Source organism: Eleutherodactylus coqui, chromosome 6 (genome assembly GCF_035609145.1).
Source record: "Eleutherodactylus coqui strain aEleCoq1 chromosome 6, aEleCoq1.hap1, whole genome shotgun sequence".
Classification (NCBI taxonomy): domain Eukaryota; kingdom Metazoa; phylum Chordata; class Amphibia; order Anura; family Eleutherodactylidae; genus Eleutherodactylus; species Eleutherodactylus coqui.
In genome coordinates this window covers 87,945,629-87,958,197 of record NC_089842.1, presented here as the reverse complement: position 1 = coordinate 87,958,197, position 12,569 = coordinate 87,945,629, and the positions used below count along the sequence as shown (strand labels likewise).

Sequence of the window (12,569 nt, the reverse complement as noted above, 5' to 3'; positions counted from 1 at the left end):
ACTGTGTGGGCCACCAAGTGTGGCAGTATTACTTTCTGTGGCACTATTGATGGGGATATTATGTAAAGTAATGGAAAACAACACTGGGTGGCTGGAAGATTTAGAAGTCCAAGATGCCTGTGTCAGATTTCGCAGAGCAAGGTGTGACCCAGAGAGTCATCATGGAGGTCTGGGCCAGATAATGAAGAAAAGGGAAAGTCAAGTGACTCCAGTCAGAGACGATGTTACCTGTGATCACTGGATGTAACAGTACTATAATCACTTTTACGGTCTGCACATTGCCTGTGTAGAGCTGATATCTACCGCTATATGGTCACTGTATGAGGAGGGTTATAATGGTCTTTGCATATGGTCTGGGGGTATTATCTGGCAATCATATAGTGTAATTATTGATCTTTCTAGTGGTCTTTATTCAGTAACAATATGTTGGTATTAATCACTATGTGGTGGTAAGATGTGGTCATGTTTAGGGGGTATAAATGTACCCTCATATAATGTTATTATTGGTAATACTGATCTTGAGGGGCCTTTATTCAGTAACAGTATGGTGGTATTAGTCACGTTGTGGTGGTTATATGGGAACCCAGTCTGGTGGAATTATTTGGCCCCTAATACAGTGTTATTATTGACAATATGCGTCTTGGCATTGTGGGTTTTGTTCAGTGACAGTGGGGAACTATACTTGTCATGATAACTATACTGATATTCCATATATGTGTCACTTTTACAAAGTAAAACAAAACTTTTTTTAAATTAATGGTGTAATTTTTTTAAAATAAACTTTACTAACATTTATTCTGCTATTTATTTTGGTTTACTCTGTATAGCAAAGAATTATTCCCTCTGCATCTAAAACTGCAGAGCAATCCATAAGGCTGCGCTGAAAGGCCCATCCTACTCACAGCGGCACCTGCAATTAGCAGCATTGGGGGCGGAGCTATCTGCTTTCGCTTCCAACCCTGCGTCGTGGCGCTGACAGCAGGCACCTGATCAGACAGCTGATTGGTAGGGGTTTCGAGTGGCGGACCCCAGATGATCCACTGTTGGTGACCGATCCTGAGCAGAGTTATGCATACTTAGCGTTTACCTCCAGTCCTAACACGCTCTGTGCTTTGTAGAAAATTTGCAGCAGTGAGCTATGTATGCCGTAAAGGCTGCTCCCCTCTACCACCTTCAAGGTTGCGCCCCGCAATTTGCTGACCCTCGCCCACTTGCTGCTGTTTTGGGCCCACCAGAAAAAATATAGAGCCACTTTTCAATTTGTTTCCAGGACCACTCTTGCCCCTGACTGTAGAAACAAGTTGTCAGAGTCATAGCTGTGCTCCGTGCAGTTGTCACTCCCCATCCCCCACTTCTCAGCTCATAGAAAGCTCATTACTCTGCAGAAAACAAGAAACAACACAGAAGAAAAAGGAAATGTGGCTTCTGTGGTTCATTCTATTAGCCAGTGATGGAAGAAATTACCAGACTTGTAGCTACTTGCAGTCACTATATGCCAGCACAGAAAAGGTTAATGAACTCCTTGACTGCTACAAAGTTACCACCTCTTCTGCCACCATTGGCTAAATGTTCACTAGGTACCTGTTGATTGGCTGAGCTCGCCACGCCCCCTTGTGTGTAACAAGTCCCTTATCGTCGAACGAGCCACGCCCATACCTTCCAGTTTGATGGCAACACGCTTCCAGACGTCACCTCTGCCCTTCGCCATTGGCTGCCGCTTCTCCTTCTTTCAGCCAATGAGCCGCCGTTCAGGTGACATCAGCTTAGCAACCATCCCCCGGCACGCGCCGACAGAGGGAGGCGTGGCCGGGTCTGGCTGTGAGTGGGTCCCCTCTAATGTGTCTCCGCCTTCATGGTGATTACGTCATCACCAATCCGGACGGTGATTGGTCAATCCTGACGGGCTCTTGCTGTTGCTGTGTGGGAAGAGACGGCTTGGAGCTGCCGGTTTCTGATGAAGAGCCGGGAGAGGGGAAAGAGGGGTGAGTCGCTTTAAACCCGCTCTCAGCACCTGCTCCGGTTCTTTCTGTCATAGCTGGACTGACTTCCAAACTCCGATGTCACGCATGGCCATTTCTCAACCAGCGACAGGAATTTCTGCAGCTCCTCCACCTTCTGTTTCACACAAGCTACTTCACGCCGTACTTGCTGGTAGTTGTAGTCTTCTATCGTGTAGTTTACGCTGCCTGTCTAGGCGAACCTTTTCCATGACGAACTACAACTCCCGGCAGGCCCTGTGGCAGACTCGGCTTTTGATAAACAAGGCACTTCATCTCGCAGTGTGGTTGGTGGGCTATGACCACGCCTTACCTATATTCCTACTGGCTACTGTACCAGCCTGTCACCTGTTATTAGTGTGTCTACGCCTACTTTTCACCGTTAGCCACCTGTGATTGGCTACTGTATGTGTTCCTCAAGCTTTTTTCCGCCCACTTGCCATCGTGCTCCGCCTCCGCTAGCTTCCCATTGGCTGTGGACTCTGTCACTGGGCTAGTTGTGGGCTGTGATTGGTTGCCTTCTCCAGCTGTTCCTGCTTCATTCACCATTTTGTCTCCTGGAGTAAGGGGGCCAGGCAGCAGTGTGTGGATGTCCGTGAGTGAGGGCCAGGTGAGTGTCCGCGGGTCCCCTCCGGTCACCTAGAGCGCCACCTCCCGCCTGGACGTGTGCACAGGACGGCCCGCACTGTGTGTTCAGCCCGTGTGCAGTCACTGCTGCTGCCGTGTGTGCTGTGGCTTGTCCCAGCAGCAGCTGTAGCCTCTACCTAGATCTACATATATGTGTGTGTTCTCCTGCGTCCTCCTAACCCCCTCCACCGTCTGTGGCCCGTGCGTGCGGGGATGTCCTCCTGCACTGGGATGGGGCAGGCTTCCTTCTCTGTACTTGCAGTCCTCCCCTTTTCTTGCTGCTTATTACATACATAGGATATGCACATTCTGCACAGTACATGCAGATTATCTCACTATTGCACCTTACGTGTGATCTGTCAGTTATATGCGCATTACATACTTGGCATAGTAACTATTGTGCCATATCGTCATGTGACGTATTACATACATGTTAGCAGTACATAAATAGGACATCTTCAGTCCATGCGGTATATCGTGCAGATCTTGTTTACTCTAAGCATCATATTACATTCATACAACATGTACATTACAGACATATTACACGCATCACGTACCACATTCATACAACACGTATATTATGTACCGGGCATGTATCACTTCCTGCTGTCAAATCCTTCTCATACAGAAGGATTACATATATGACGTATGCAGATCTGCATGTGAGAGAACATACTGCACATACTACATATTACACGCTTCATGTACCTCATTCATGACATGTATACCATATGTTACGGATGTATTGTATCACTTCCTGCAGATAATATACGTTTTACACTACCTGCTATATCTTACGCGTGCATATTATATTCAAATACACATATTGTTTAATATTACATAGTGCACGCTTCCCGTTCTGCATGCATATGGCATGTATATTATATACCATACGCTATGAACTTATTACACATGAACCGCTTCCTGGAGATACTAAACTTCTCATACTTTCATCGTGTGTGTATCTTATATGCAGATGTGCGTGACAGAATACATTGCACTATATTACATACTACATATTGCCCGCATCACGTACCACATTCATATGACATACATACTGTGTGTTACGGATGTATTATGTAGCACTTCCTGTGGATGACATATGTCTCATACTACATTCACCTGCTGCATATTATATTCTCATGTACATGTTGGACAATATCAGATCACATATTACACACTTCCCGTACCACATTCATATGACGCATATATTATATACTGCACACTACAGACGTATTATGTGGGTATCACTTCCTGCAGATACACTTCTCATAATGTATATTACGTGTGTGTGTCAGAACCCATTGCACAGTATTCCATCACATACTACATATAGCACACGTCATATATCACCCTCGTATGACATATTCATTGTATTTGACCCCTTTTCTGCCATCGCTACTAATCCCAATGAAACTGCCCCCCCGATATACGATATAATTTCCTATAAGTATGCAGTCGGCCGTGTGTTTTTTATCTGTACCCCTCCTCATGATGTAACACTGTGCCAACTTCTGAGTGCCAGAAGGGGGACATTGGCGAGGCGCGTACGTGATTTTAATGAATGGTACCTCCCATCGCTTGCGGCCTCGGGTACTATGTGCGACTGATTTGTTCACACCGTAACAATCGCTGCATTGCTTTAAAATAGGTTGAGGTCAGATATGGCAGACGAGGGGTTGCATCGAGTGACCAATGACAAACTCGCCTCTGCTGCATTTACTACGCCAGTCTGTTACCTGCTTTAAGCACAATAATCTGCTGTGTGATGGAAGGGGATTTAAAGGCAAAGTTAGTAAAGTTAGGCCTTGAAGTTGCCCATCAGAGTTGGAGAAAAGCTGGGCTGTTGCTACATTGTATAAATAAAGTCCGTTCCGTGTTTCCCTCGGGTCTGGTTTGCAGAGTGGCGATGTCATGTTTTACCCCGATACCTCTCCCTGCCCGAGCTGCAAGGCCCAAGTCAACAGAACATAGCAGAGTGTGAGCCGGCCCTCCGCCGTGCCGTGCCATGTGGCAAGGAATGTGGGTGTTGTCCACTTGGCCATCTCACATTCTGCGAGTTATTATTACCCAACTGCGAGGAGGATAAATAAATATGCACAGCGCAGAGTACACACACGGCCTTTGTCTCAGGCAGGCAGGACTGCAGGATGTGAAGGGTTAAGGTCTGAATACCGACACTTGTGTCCGCCGTAAGCCTCGGCGCCATCACAAATAATTATTTCCAGGGTAATTGCTCCATACGTCACAGATCTAGTGCGGTCACGCCGTGGACTGCGGGGTGGAAATGCAGAGCTGGGTTTCAGGGGGGTGCAGCAGAGGCGAGTTTGTTGTTTCGCACTCCATGCAACATGAGGATGTATTATCTATGGATCTACATAGGAGTGAACCTACTACACTCTTGTCACGCTTAAAAGACACAGTCAGCTCTGCTACATCTGGGAATTATAATGTAGGGAGAGGATGTGATGATCCCCGGTGTGTCGCAGAGAGGATGTGGTGAGACTAGTGAGATGGCACATCACTGCTATAGTGCCAGCAGGGCAAGGGGAAGTGTTATCGGGGCACGCCGTTCACTAGCATGGGGCAAAGTGTATGGCTGCAAGCGCTACTAAGGCGTGATGTAGTGAACACGAGCGTCATGTAAATGGCGTACGCTGATCACTAACCAACGTGAATACGGTGAGCACTAGGGGATCGGTCACAAGGGTAGTGGCAGCGGGCACTAGGATGGTGGAGTGTAATGCCAACGCAGTGGTGGCATCACTATTATAGTGCAGGTGATTGTGACTAGAAATGTATCGGATGTGGCCGGACGCGCCGACGCCGCAGTGCAAGATAGGCAGCAGGCCATTTTTAGTACTAGTGCATTCTATTATGGGAGAGAGGGCTCCTCAGGCAGTGGGGCCCAAGCGTGTCCCCTATTGTTACACCCTTTCAATGTATATACAGGGTGGGCCACGGAAACGTATCCGCCACCACACTCTTATGGGAGCTGTCTAATAGAAAATCTCTCTCTGGTGCCCATAGCAACCAATCACAGCGCAGCTTTCATTTTACCTCAGCAGTGTAAGAAATAGCAACCAATCACAGAGCAGCTTTCATTTTACCTCAGCAGTGTAAGAAATGACAACCAATCACAGTACTGCTTACATTTTACCCCAGCAGTAGCAGAAACAGCAACCAATCACAGCGCTGCTTTCATTTTACCTCAGCAGTATAAGAAATGGCAACCAATCACAGTGCAGCTTTCATTTTACCTCAGCAGTAGCAGACACGGCAACCAATCACAGCGCTGCTTTCATGTTATCCCAGCAATATAAGAAATAACAACCAATCAGAGCGCTGCTTTCATTTTACCTCAGCAGTGTAAGAAATAGCAACCAATCACAGCGCAGCTTTCATTTTACCTCAGCAGTATAAGGGATGAAAGCTGCGCTGTGATTGGTTGCTATGGGCAACAGAGACAGATTTTCTTTAGGACCGCTCTCATAAGCGTGTGGTGGCGGGCTAGTTTCCCGTGGCCGCCCTGTATTAGCGGGTCACAGTGAATATTGTGTGTGGGAGACGACAGCAGTAATTGCTCACTAGTGTAGTGCCTGAGTGTATTGGGGTCCGCAGTATACTGTGGGCACCAGTGTAGAAGGCAGCGACCACTAATTAGGCGCTGTGCTAATCGTCGCACCTATAGTATGAGAAGTGTAACCACGTAGTGGGCTCTATAGAAGGGCATCAAACGGCAGGATTTGCTCTGTAAAGTAGACATTATTGTACCCCCCCCCCCCCCCCATTACATAACGACCTTCATTTGTTGGAATCTCCCCTTCCCCCGCACCGTGGAGGGCGCACTGTGGGCAGTGGGTTAGGATGGCGAGCAGGAAGCCATGGGTTTGCCGGGTTTTGTACGTTGGCACTGCACTTTCTCTCACTGGCAGCGAGGTTGTGATGTGACTTGAGGGGGTGAGAACTTGTGAGTGAAACGCGTAGGTGTACATGTGGGAGATGTCTGGGTGTCTCGTGGATCCCTGCGTGTCATGTGTGTGCTGCATGGCGCTACCCCCAGCGCCGCCGCGTCCTTGCAGGCTTGCATGCATGTCGTCGATGATGATGATGATGCTCTTCGGACATATGTTCTCACGTCTCCTGTCTGTGTGGGTGTCTGCACTGTGCCGCGGCTGCGTGGGTACATGTCCCTGTGTGTATGATGTGCCTGAACATGTCCTAGAACCATACGTGTGCTAGAAGTCCTTTGTTCAGGCACATATATACTCCGTCGGGGGGAGGGGGAGGTATATCTTCACCACATTAGATCACCAGGTATTACGGAAGCAATGAGGAGGGGGGGCACTTGATTATGTCGCGTGCTCCAGGTGTACTATAGGCTCCGAGGGTACATGCCAAGAAGCCGTGTATCAGGGGCTGCGATGGCCAAGACCCATCAACTTCTAGTCCTGTGTGAGCCGACAGCAAGGGGGGAGAGCGGACCCCACAAGGGTTATCTTCATGCATTTGATCCTCACTGCCAATCAGTTGCCTGAAACGCGTCGGTATGGGTCCATGCAGCCATTTTTAGCCGTAGCGCCGCACGCGTGACCTATGTATGTAGCAGCTCAGGTGCCCGTGTTCCTGCAGTCAGGTATACATCTGTGTGGTATGTGTCGGGACATGTCTGCATGCGTCACCGTGTATATGATTAGCAGAGCATGTCTTTATGATGCTGATAACATATGCGCCCGCTGTACCGCACGCTGGAACCCAACATCTCTTAACCAGTTCACTGCTGCTCTGCTGTGCCGCCTGGCAGAGAAGAGGTTGGCTCAGGATGGGGGGGAGGAGAAGAGGGGGATGGGGCGATCTGTGTTTGAGTCCTGTCTGCACTTGTCCCTCTATAGACACCGGGGCAAATAGGTAAAAAAAACAAAAACCACGGCGTAAATGATGCACCATTTTTTATTTGTACTTAATACCGCAAAATATGCAGATTTCGAAAAAAAAGCTGCATCAAAGTGACGGCGAGAAATAATTCACAATTTATGATGGATTATTGTATGTCTGCAGGATAACGGTGATGTATGATATGTCTGTCTTGGTACGTTCGGCGCCAAATTCCAAACTCGCTGTTCTTTAGACACTATTGATGTGCGCCAGTGACTGTTAATGATGGGTGTAGTTGTCCAGATATCTACAATCCGCCACACTCTTATGTAATAACGAGCCGTGGGTCATGTGATTAATTACATTTTATTTGCATAGCTACCATTCAAAGAAGTTTTACAACTTTCGGATACAATTTACTTTCAGTTTCTTGCCATTTTCAAGATCTTTGCTTGCTGTCAACGAATCAACCCGTCCATGTTTTATCACATGCCCTGCAGCTGTGGGGAGGGGAAAAGTTTCCATCCGTTGTCAGCAAGCAAAGATCTCTGAAAATGGCAAGGAATGGAAATGCAAGCATGTGAGATGAAACAATACTGGAGATGCCTGAGGGGATCATTGTGCCTATTCGGTATAATTCTTTTTTTTTTGGCGCACATTTTGCACCCTGCATTTTTTTAATGCCATTCCCCTGGCACCGAAAGTGGAGCCCTCTTGTTTCAGCTATGTAACGTCTTGTATGGAGAGATGCAGCAGAGCCGAGTTTGTCATTTGGCACTTTATCAGGTGTGTAGCCTATTCAGAGCCACGGAGCACGGATGTACGTATATCCTGCACTGAGCAGGGGGTTGGACCCGATGACCCTGGAGGTGCCTTTCAACTCTACCGTTTTATGTATATCCGGCACACTATAGATTGGTCTGCTGCCATGGGATTCTGGAGTAGAAATGTTTCACGTACCCTATATGTGAAGGGGTCAAAAACGCTATATGTGAAGTGCACAGCTGCGAACCTTCCAGCCGCAGACCCACAAACAACAAATCCGAACTGTATTGGATATATAGATTTTCGTAGGACCGCACACAAACATATAGAATTGTCTGATAGTGGCGTGGATGCAAAGAAACACATGACAAATTCAGCTCTGCTGCATCTCACCTGGGCCTTACTTTGTAGTTCATTCGCTCGTTGATCTCCCACTGTTTATGGATTGATATTGCAGCTATTGGTTTTCCTGTAATATTTACAGTATGTGTGTAATATATATATATATATTTGCACTATATGTTCGTGTGATATAAAAACTTGCGCAATTTCAGAGATATTCATATTTTTCGTTATCATATTTCTATAATTGTAATTTAATCAGGGTATGAGATATTTAAATGGGGATTCCACGCAAACTGCTTTACCCTAAGGCCCTCTTAGACGAGCCGATTTATCGTTTGCACGAGCGAATGACGTCGAGTTCGCTCGAACAGCCTGATACATCTCTGGCTCATTCAAACGAGAAATCGTTCAGTGAATCTCATTCACTGTACAAGTGAAGGAGAATGAATGAATTAGCGCTGTTTAAACCGAACCATCAGTGAACGGGCCAACCATGATTTTTATGCCTGTATGACATGAATGACGAACAAAAAGTGAATGAATAATTATCATCATTCATCATTTGGTTGTTGGCGTGCGTTTAGACTGAATGATTAGGCTGGGTTCTCACGGGACAAATCTCGCGGCTTGGCCGCACCGAAAAACTGCGAGATTTCCGTAAGAGAGCCGCAGCTTCAAAACCCACGGCATTTCGCCATGGGTTTTGGAGCGGTTGGGCCACCGGCATTCCGTAGAGAGGAGTGAGGGCGCAACGGAAAAAAAAAGAATTGACATGCTGCGTCTGTCAGTTCCGCGCCGCAACGCCGGTTCTTCCCGGGTTTGCCGTGACAGATTGGCGCCCCGTGTGGATGAGGTTTTTGCTAAATCTCCTTCTAATGCCGGGATTAGGAGCCCCGGGCAGATTTGCCGCACGGAATTTCCGCGTCAAATCCGTCCCATGTGAACCCAGCCTTATGGTTCGCTTTCGCTCATTTGAATGATTTTAAAAAATTTTATTTTTTTTTAAAACGATAATCGTTCTCTTTCAAAGGGCCCCCGGCGATTCAAGCCCTCGGCGGCTTTTCCATACGATTTTAGACTGGCGCTAATTTTATTTTTACTTGTTATCTTGTCTTGGGATATGATGGTAATATCTTCTGAGTGAAAGTACAAGGCATCTGTGAAAAAGTAGCCGGCACCACACTCTTATAAAAGCTGTCTAAAAAATAATCTGTCTCTGTTGGCCATAAAAACCAATCACAGCGCAGCTTTCATTTCGTATACTGCTGAGGTAAAGTGAAAGCTGCGCTGTGATTGGTTGCTATGGGCAACAGAGACAGATTTTCTTTTAGACCGCTTTCATAAGGGTGTGCAGTGCCGGACTACTTTTCCATGGCAGCCCTGTATATAAATGCAAAGCCTAAAGACTAGAGTAGGAGGAGTCAAACAAAGTGACCAATCAGATCATTAGTTTCAAAATATAATTTTTTTTCCAGAAAATATAAAGCTACGGCCAAAAAGCGTGGAATAACGAGGGCGGGTGGTGACTGATATGGGCAGGAGACCTGCACAAGTGCTAATTATGGCAAAATGAAGAAGTGTAATAAATGAAAGCCGGCGCGGCCTCCGCAGCGCCTTCCGCAGATATTGATGTTTCCTATCGTTGGTAACTGATGTTATTTAGTTTTTGTGGAAGAGCGATTACTCTATTTTGTGCTAACATTACATTCTGGTTATGACTAATTGCTTCTAATTTTAATACATTTAATACGCTTTAGCTTTTTTTTTTTTTTAATTTCAGGAATCTGCTGGGTACGTTTGGAAATGGCAGATAATAGTGCGCTGATTCCCCTCCACCACTTAGCCTCGTGTAGTTCTTCCCATCCCACAATGTAATGGTATATCACTGGGACATGCCATCGCTTTCTGATCGAGGCCTGGCAGTGGGTTTCTGACCTGCGGCCTCAGCGATGTCTACGGATCCTAAAAAATGAATGGGCACAGCGAGTGGCCTTGAGCGCCAGTATGCACTGACCTGCTGCAAACCACATTCAGACTAGCTGTGAAGCCCCTTCATTTCCAGGATCAGCGGGGGTCCCAGAAGCCGGACATCCAACTATCAGAAGAGGTGGTGCATCCTAGTGATACTCCGTCACTATCTGGAATGGGAAAAAAGCTTTAAAGTACAATTTCTGGCAATCCACCAAGATGAGTGTGACCGCCGTTAGCCGCAGTTCTTTTTAGCTCAGGCATAGAAAGCCAAGATACACTATCCTACCAAAAATAACTGGACACTTGAGCAAGAATCGGTAGTATTTTTTTTCCATATACTAATACTCAGTGAGGCTTCTTTGACCATAATGATTTCTGTGGCCATACTCTCTGTGGTATACTTACTACTAATGTCTGATACACTTCAGGTGGTATTTCCCTCCATTCATCCTGCAAACGCCTGATGAGTTCTTTTAAAGAAGATGGATACTGTTAGTACCGTATTTCCTGATTGCAATCTAGTCCCAAAAATATTCATTAGGCTTCTGGTTAGGACTCTAATCGTGGAACATCCATATCCTCAAACCAACGTAAAACAGTGTTGGATTTGTGACAAGGCGCCTTGTCTTGTTGGAAGTATAGCCGACCATTCCCAGAGTGTTGTCACATTGTCAGCAGCACATTATTGTCAAGAATGTCAAGGTACATCTCCATGTTCATGGTTCTTGCACTACAACCAATGGCCCCTGACATCCCCAAACCATAACAGAGCATCCACTGTACTTAACTGTTGAAACAACACACTTGGGCAAAAGGAGTTCCCCAGGTATCCTCCACCCCCAGGTATCTCCATCTGATTTGAAGATAGAATAGTGTGATTCCTCACTCTATAGAATGTTCTTCCATTGCTCAACTGTCCAATGATAACGCTCCTTACACAATTGTAGACAGGCCCATGCATCTTCTTTGAGAGAACTTGCCAGATGTTTGCAGGATGAATGGAGGGAAATACCAGCTGAAGTGTATCAGATGTTAGAAGAAAGTATGCCAGAGTATCTGATGTCACTAGGGTAAAGGAGGCTGCAGTAATTATTAACATATGGAAGTAAATACTAATATACTTGTATATGTGGAGCCGTTTGCTAGAGTATCTATACTACAGAGCAGCTTTAGCCATGCTGGTGTCTGACAGCCTTACCCTGTAGACAGGGGCATAACTATAGGGGATGCAGATGATGCGGTTGTACCCGGGCCCCTCTAGGCTTAAGGGGGCTATAAGGCCTCCCTTCTCTGTATAGAGAGCCCATTACTTCTGTTTCCCTGAAAATAAGACCCTGTCTTTTATATTAATTTTTCCTCCAAAAGAGGCACTAGGTCTTATTTTTGGAAGATGTCTTATTATACTTAGGCTCGGTCTGCATCCCTCCCGCTGCTCTCTGGAGCTCTGGCAGGCTTCCTGTCATCCTCAGTCACCCACAGAAGATCGCTTCCTGGTTACGGTATTCATAAATCCCGCCTCCAGAAAGCTATGGCTCTGATAGGCTGAGCAGCACTCGAGAACCAATCACAGCTATTGTGTTGTGGAGGTGGGATTTATGAATTGACTGAGCCACGGCATTGATTGGCCAATTCATTAATCTCGCCTCCACAACGTGATGGATGCAGCGATAGATGAACCAATCACATCCATCGTGTTGGTTCATCGTGCGCTGCATTGATTGCCCGAGTGGCGCTCAAGAACCAGTCAAAACCATCACTTCCTGGAGGCGGAATTTATGAATCCCATTACCAGGAAGCGATCTTCAGTGGGCGGCCGAGAAATGCAGGAAGCCTGCCAGAGCAGCGGGAGGGACACGGAGCTATCTTACTAGGTAATGTATTGCGCATACATTTATATATAAATAATCTATCATAGCTAGGGCTTATATTTCAAGCCTCCCTGAAAATCCCATAAAATCAGAGTAGGGCTTATTTTCAGGGAAGCGGGGT

General features: G+C 46.5%; 1 protein-coding gene across 6 annotated transcripts in view; it reads left to right on the top strand.

The window, feature by feature from the left end:
* Positions 1-1,872: 1,872 nt before the first annotated feature.
* CIC (capicua transcriptional repressor) overlaps positions 1,873-12,569 on the top strand; it is a 107,395-nt gene continuing 96,698 nt past the window's right edge. For 3 of the 6 annotated variants that reach the window (XM_066607136.1, XM_066607134.1, XM_066607135.1), the window contains exon 1: positions 1,895-1,982. The gene's annotated coding sequence lies outside the window, so the exon portion shown is untranslated. Of the gene's footprint in view, positions 1,983-2,502; positions 2,608-7,240; positions 7,261-12,569 lie in introns of those variants that run through there. The other 3 variants (XM_066607131.1, XM_066607132.1, XM_066607133.1) reach the window with 3 other exon arrangements.